Raw genomic sequence first — 8,092 nt, 5'->3', positions numbered from 1 at the left:
TCGTTCTTTAAGGGACGTAACCTGCAGGTTTTCCAGGTTTTGTTGCTCTAGCACAGCTGATTTCCATTGATAGCTGATTAACGGGCTTTTACTGAACTGTATTCATCAGAATAAGATGTGCTGAAGCCGAAATTTTAAATCTGTAGGACAGCAGATATATTTTGGACATGCCCAGGTCAATGATACATTACTTAAGTAAGATGAACTACTTGAGAAAAAAGATTTTTTTTTTTATAGTTAATTAGTTTTTTCAGCGAAATTATCAGCAGATTATTGCTTCATCAACAGCCCACAACATCATGGGGAGACGTTTTTAATAAAACCAATCCATTTAGGTCATTGTTGTTCTAGTTTTTCTGTTAAGTAATAACATTTTTGGAAAAATGTGGAAAATCAACAACTGTAATTTATTTTGTCACAAGAAACACATTTTGTTTTGCTCAAAGTCTTTTATTTCAAGCATTGTCATAAATAAATGAACATATAACGGTAGTGTAACATTTTAGAAAAGAATCAATGACTAGGGAAATTGATTTATTTTATTATTTTATTATTAAGACAGCTTCAATTTGTTTTGAAACCCTCCAGTAAGATTGACTTTGTGTTTCTTCAAACTGAGGTGACCCTGACAGCAATCTGTTACAGAAAATATGTGGACTAATGATAGCAACTCCAGAGGGTTAACTTACTTTCAAAGTACACAGGAGTTAACAGAAATAAGCCTTGTTAATTTAGGCTGTTTGGTTTTTGTCTTATCCACTTATAAGAAAGAATATACATGTTGATATGATCAAATATTAAGAAAACCCTAACTATGTTGGAGACTAATTCTCTCTATTATTAGATCAGCTACTCAAATAAAGTTTGTGTATCAGTTTAAATAATTTCAAATCCTCTGAGGGGACATTTCTGTGTTTCTTTTTGTTGATGCTGCTAATTTGTACGTTTATTTTAATCGCTGACTTCTGATTGAGATCATGATGTGGAAATACAACAACCTGATTACAGAGGAAGAAAGCACAATTGTTCTCACTGCTTTATTACTGTGAAAATAAGTGTGACTAATTTTGAGAGACATGAAGAGGGTGAGTTGTGCAGGAGTGTGTTTGTGCACAAACGTGCATGTGTGATAGGCTTAGGCAGAGGCGCAGGGTGTGAAAGCAGCAGGAGGTTCTGCGGAGATGTTTGAGGACAATGTGATTGAGACAAGGCGAAACAAAGGGGGAGGGCTGCAAGGGTCACAGTCATTATCACTGGGCTTACAGCTTTTTCTTTCTGCACACAGCAAACCAGCAGCACCATGTTTTCTAAACCCTCTGATCAATAGATCCTTTGTTTGATTGGTTTCCAGTGAGTCTTCAAGAGAAACAGGCAGCTTTCAAAGATGCTAATGACCTCCTTGTTTCATCTGATTTTGCAACATCAACTTAGACTCCTTTAGGGCTTCATGTATGAAAGTACATGGATAAAGAACAATTATTGATTGATTATACAGGGATTTGAGAAAAAAATTAGCTAAACATTTAAAAACAGCTGATTTGCACAAGGAAGCTATTGCAATAATGTATTGCTGGAACTCAAAACAGGCTGCAAAAGTCAAAACTACAAAACTGCTGACAGAGTGCCTTAAAATGCAACCATGCTGATCATTCTTACAGACTTATAACTATTAATAAAGCTCATTTATAAAACATTTCCTGGATCTTGTAAACCTATGTTAAGATTTGGGGAAGCAGGTGCATTCCTGAGGGATCTCAGCAGGACTGTTTGTGAGTCTCATAAAATGAAATTAATAAAACAAAACAACATGGACTGTGTAGAAAGCAGATATTACCCTCAAAAATGAAACAAAGAAAACCGTATTGAGAGATCATAACTAAAACAGCAGTAAAACTAGCACAGCTCTATCTTTTTCAAGCCTGAGGGAGCTACAGATGTTCCCATCCCCATCAAAAGTAAAGCATGTCCTCCAGCTCCACCAGCCTGATATGCATATCAGTATTATGTCTCAATTATGTGATTTCAATTTTTGTACAAAATTAAGAAACATCATAATTAAAACTACCGGTAGCTACAATCAATGAAAATAAGGTATTAAGCTGCCTTATCCTGGACGATTTAGCCTAAAACATAAGGGTAACCTCACCAGCACTAATCTGTGAATGCAGAAGAGTTTGATGGATTTTATTTTCTTAAGCTGTACAGCCTAATTTAGTTTTTCTTTTCATGTTCTGCTACAGACACGGGTTTGTTGTTAAAGAAAGGTAAGCTTATATTTGAGCAGAAAGGGAGTCTGAGAACTGAGGACAAGAGCTAGTTTATTATAAGATTCAGTAGAATATGATAATGGGAAGTTAGTTTTACTGTTTTTAGAAGAAGTGAGGCTCTGGTTGGGGTATAACCGCATACACACATACAGTGCTGTGGATAAAACAGTGACTTTAACTCTCCAGATAACGATTAAGATGACTTTTGAAGGGTATCTGTAGTTGCGGGAAGAGACACTAAACTAATCAAATTCAAGTTTCTATTGCTGAATTCAGCTTTATTTAGGAAAAAAAGGCAACTTAGATTACCAGCAAATTGCATCAATTTCCCTTTTCCAGTTGTTCTGAATCTTTGACAATTTCTACATATTGGATTTAACCTTTGAACCAAAAGTCTGAGAAGTCCTACCTTACTCCTATCTTTACGCTACATCACTTGAAATTATAAACATTGTACAATTGTATGCAAGTACAACAATGGGATGCATCCAGTACTGTATTGATATGTCATATACTATGCTGTACATGGCACACTTCAATTATTTAAAAATGTGTTTCATTCAACATTTGAACCCACATCAAAATCAATACTATAAACACCAATAAATGTGGCATGATTACAACATCTGTGGCTGCAGTTTTCCAGGTATGCAAGGTTATTTTAATTAATAAAGCAAAAATGATAGTGAAAACCTCTGTTTCTGTCTTAAATTTGGTCAGTGCCTCATTAGTCCAGCTGACAACAAGGGGGTATCTATGGCTGTGAATCTGAAGGTCCCTGGTTAGAAAGCTTTAAGAGGTTTATGCTTCCCACACCACCCTCCTCTGTCTGTCCTAAACAGCAGTGTAATTGCAGGGCTGCCGGTCACAGGCTTCCTGCTGTGTGGAGACGAGAGCTTGACTACTACAACCATGATCCCTTGATCCTGTCTCTTTCCCCCCTTTTCACTCTTTCTCTACCTCCTGCTTATTTTCTGTTTATTGTCCCATAATGTCAGCCCCTTTCACTCCCCAGTTCTCCTTGCATCTGTAACAGACACAAACAGCTAAACATATGCGCTTACCGCACCAATATATTGCTTTGTGTGGTAAATAATCAGATGTTCAGCCCAGCAGGGGGATCAGCCAGCACAGTGCTGAGGCTGGTTTATTAGCCCGCTGGAGTTCGGGGGCCTAGCAGGTGCCATTTTTAAAGGTTTAACACTGACATGAGATAAAGAGAAAAACAGACGCAAACAGCAGACTGCAGCTATTGTCACAGTATGAGAGACGTATATCAGATAATACAGGGCATGAATTATGCAGGAATAGTTTAAAAAAGGTTTTTCTCTCCGGATATTAGAAAAATGATCAGTTTAGACATGATAAACCAAAGGTTCTTATCTATAGATTCCTTAATAATTCCAGTAACAAACATAAAGCTTGTTTTTTTTTTTTTTTTTTTATTTCTAGATTTAATTACATGACAACTAAACACCTGATACTTACACTTTCTTTTTCTCTTCAAACAATATGAATTCTTGAGAGCTTGCAAAGGGAAATATAGTTTTCCTCTGCAAAGTTCAGAGGGATTTCAAAGAAAACCCTATTAAAATTCATGCGTGCAGCTTGGCTTCACAGCAGCTGTTGACATAATTATGGAGAGAAAAAAAGTGTGAAATTAATTTTGAATTTAATGTAAATTATAGTGATTGGCAGAGTTGCACTAATCGCAATTCATGTACAAAGAAAATATGCATGCCTCTAGGTTGAGCAAGAGCACAGGGAGTATCTCGGATAAATAGGCCATCAGAAAATAGAAATCCTCAAAGATGATTGCAAAATGCACTAAAACTAAGCTCCTTGAGTGACTATGTAAAGGAATAGCAAAGTTACAAGAGAAAGTAAAGTGACTGATATGTTCAACAGTGTAAGTAGCTTTCAGCTAATAACCTACAGGGAACATTGAGACTATAATATTCATTCATTACATTTTTTATTTTATTGCCGAAGTACAGCTGTAGCTGCTCCACTAGGCAATAATATTGTGCCTTTTACAAGTTATTTAGGACCAATAAATCATGTCAGCTGTCATCAACAACTGCTTTAACTCTCACATTTATTGCAGGTCAAAATACATTCAGTTATCATCTGGAAACTGTCTGACCAGATGTGTTTTTTTTTATTATTATTAGATAAGAGTCACTTATTTTTTGAAGAGATTCCAAGCAGGAATAAGAGGAAAGCAAATTAATTATTTCAAAATTATCAGAGACTTTACAGACATGTAAGACATGTAAATGGGCCATTCTCAAGAGCATGGGCGGGTGTACAAGGCTGCTGGCTGGTGACCTCATAGACATTTTCAACACCTCGCTGGACTAATCCATAGTGCCAGAATGTATGAACTCACCATCATTCCGGTTCCAAAGATGGCTAATGTCACCTCACTTAATTATTACGGGCCTGTCGCACGGACTCCAATCATGATGAAGTGCTTCGAAAGGCTGGTTAAAGAACACATTGTCTCCAGTCTGCCACCAAGATTCGACCTGTTCCAGTTTGACTACCGAAGGAACCGCTCCACTGAGGAGGTTCACTACCAATCACATCGTGAAGTTTGTAGACAACACTACAGTGGTGGGCCTCATCAGAGACAGCAATGACCAGGACTACAGAGAGGTGGTGGAGCAGCTGGTGGACTGGTGCAAAGATAGCAGCCTGATCCTAAACGTGGAGTAAATGAAGGAGATCATCGTCGACTTCACGCTCCACTGCTCATCAACAGCCCAGCTGTTGAGGTGGTCAACAGCACCACGTTCCTGGGGGTGCATATCACAGACACCCTCACCTGGACTGTAAACACCACCACCAAGTGTTTGTACTTCCTGTGGAGGATGAGGAGAGCCCACCTGCCCCCCACCCATCCTCACCACCTTCTACATCTAGAAACTAGATGAGCCAGCAAGGAAGTCAGAAAGAGGGAAAGTAAAGTGGATCTACTGTATTTCAAAACAAGTGAGAGGCTATCTAGTTGCATGACTGCTTAATTTGTTTTGGATGTCAGAGAAGGCATGGAGCGTATTAAGTGTGAATAAGATCTAATCCATTTTCAACCAAACCTTCTTTACTTTTACTGTTGGGTTGCTTTTCAGTGTGTAACAAGAAAATCCCCGATTGCACAGAATCAGGTCATAACATCACAATTTATGTGATTACAGGGTTTCATGCCCTTTGAATAGTGTTTGGCTATTTTTTGGAGTTCCACTTATTTCTGATAAAGTGAACTCTTAATGCTACAGCATACCAACATATTTTAAATTATTTCATGCTTCTTATTTGAGTTTGAGAGATAACTTCTTTGTTTCTAATTACCAGCGTACAAAGAATGGTTTTCTACTCAAAGCAAATATTTAAGGAAAAGAATGAGCAAGTGTGTTTGGAAGCAACTTGAATGTTGGTAGTTCAGGTCAGGTCCAGGACAGGTCATCTCATTGAGCATCAGTGTCAGACCTCATAGTAATGCTCTGCAAAATACCTTATATGCATAAAGCAACACAACAGTGGTCAATTCAATTCAATGTTCAGTTCAGTTTAATATAATTCAATATCCAATTCAATATTCTATTTAATACAGTTCAGTGTAATTCAATAATCTTTTTTATTGTGTCTTGTTTTGCCAATATAGCTCCGGGAATCGATGTCACAGAGTTAGATGATAGCTTTGCTTTCACAAGCAGACCATAATGACTGTTCCTCTTGGTGCTTGAAACTTTGTTGAAAATTATTTAGGGAGTATACAACAGATACGGAGATGGTAAGAGAGGTGAGAAAGATAGAGAGGATAAGAACTACCGTAAGTGCAGAGAGGAAGAGATATAGACAGGAATACTATTCAGGGTGATATATATTTGTTGCTGCAGCTTAGTATGAGTGGGTTTCCAAAAACACCTGGAATAGTTAAACTCAATTTAATTCAAAAAATTAAATTTAATTAAACTTAATTTAATTCAACTTGACTTTATTTGCCCCTAAAGGAAAAACCAAAGTCACAGTGAAGGAAGCACGTTCATAAACAGATAAAAAATAAATTAAAGTTATAAAAAGTAAAAAAAAAAGGTTGCAACGGAAATACATTTTTAAGTAATAGTTAACCACATAACTCCATATCCACACAAACACATATGACCATATGACATGTAGATAGACACGGCCAAATATCTCTGATGCAGACACAACATATTCTTAAATGTATAATCCATAAAAACTTCAATCCTTTTGTAATGGTTTGTAGGAGAAAGGAGAGTTAGTTAGAAGTTAAGAGAAAGTTCAGCCTTAGGAACAAAGATGGCCTTCCTCCTGCTAAAACAGCTCACTCATCAATAAAATTAAGTGGTGTGAAATCATAAGAAAGATGTCATTTTTAGCGTTACTTAAGGCTTATTATATTCAGCTGATGCACATTAAAATAATGGGATGTCTTTTGCTGCACAAAACATTTTGCTTTTGTTTTAGACTACGTCATTAAAATTACAAATTGATTTTATCAAAGATGTGCAACCAGATGTAAGTTTACTTACTTGGTGTCTAATGTAGTAAAGGACAATGCAATGTTTAGAAAGAATGCAAAAATTGTATAAAGTTTTAAATAATCCACATTGGGTCAAAGGTTCACCGAAAAAATATATGATTTACTCCTCAACATGGCTTTTTACACATAAATAGCTCACACACAGGAGTATTTCTATGACCTCACACCCACCAGTTAGCCTCTGACCTGACCACCAACAGACTCTCTAAACTCAGCCCAAGTGTTTGACTCACAGGGAGTCGAGAAAAAACAACTGACATGAATAAGCAAAAAATTTTAGTGTCACTGAAGAATGATGTAGAAGTTAATCTTCTCTGAATTGATGTTTTTCCTGGAAACATTTGTGAGAAACATATCAGATGTGAGATAACTTCCGATACATAATCAATCACAGATACAGTATGAGGATCAGGAAGAGTTGATTCACTAAAGTTTGTAACCTAATGTAAAAAAAAATATATTTTAGTGCCATTTTATGATATATTCCATTCATATTTAATCAATTTTATAATAAAGACTCAAATAAAGAATTGTCTAAACCATGTATTAGCTTAACTTTTGACATTTTTGATGGTAAACTGCTCTTTCTTTTAATTATTTTTTATTTCTATTTTGAGCAGCATTTTGAGATTGTTTTTTCCAGCCAAACTGGAAAATAATCAACAGTTGTCACGACAGTTGTGAGAATAAACTGCTTTTTAATATTGTCATCCAAACAGGATGATGCCGTTTGATGTGTGCAATGAGTCAGACCTGCTCAAGAAGGCAGAATCTAAGCTGGCGGGTGTTTGTCTATACTTGCAGCAGATGTTGTTGTGAAATGTGGCTGCAGATGTTTTGAAAATGTTTGTGCGACCTTTGTTTTTTATAAATTGTTATTACGATTTTTATTGTAAATTAAATTAAGCAAACTGACAGCTAAGAAAAATGACTTTTTTACTGAAGGTAATTCTGAAAAAGCATCTCTCTTTATGTCTTAAAGTACTGTTCTCAAACCCAAATCCTGTAACATTTAGATGTGCATCTTTCACCTTCACATCTTACTCAAAAGGCTCTCTAGGCTGCCTCACTAGCCTGAAGACAACCTCCTAAGAATATTGCTAATAAGCTTCTATTTACAGAAAGTCAGAGCGTTCAAGTAGCCAGAGATACATTCAAACATTGCAGGACATCAAAGCTGAAGGACAAGAGACTGAGGAAGTAGCTTGTCCTGCAAAAAATATCTGATGTAGAAAATTAGCAATTACTTAACTAT

The sequence above is a fragment of the Cyprinodon variegatus genome, unplaced genomic scaffold (genome assembly GCF_000732505.1).
Source record: "Cyprinodon variegatus isolate N-32 unplaced genomic scaffold, C_variegatus-1.0 Scaffold15, whole genome shotgun sequence".
Classification (NCBI taxonomy): Eukaryota; Metazoa; Chordata; class Actinopteri; order Cyprinodontiformes; family Cyprinodontidae; genus Cyprinodon; species Cyprinodon variegatus.
This window is presented reverse-complemented; position numbering follows the sequence as displayed.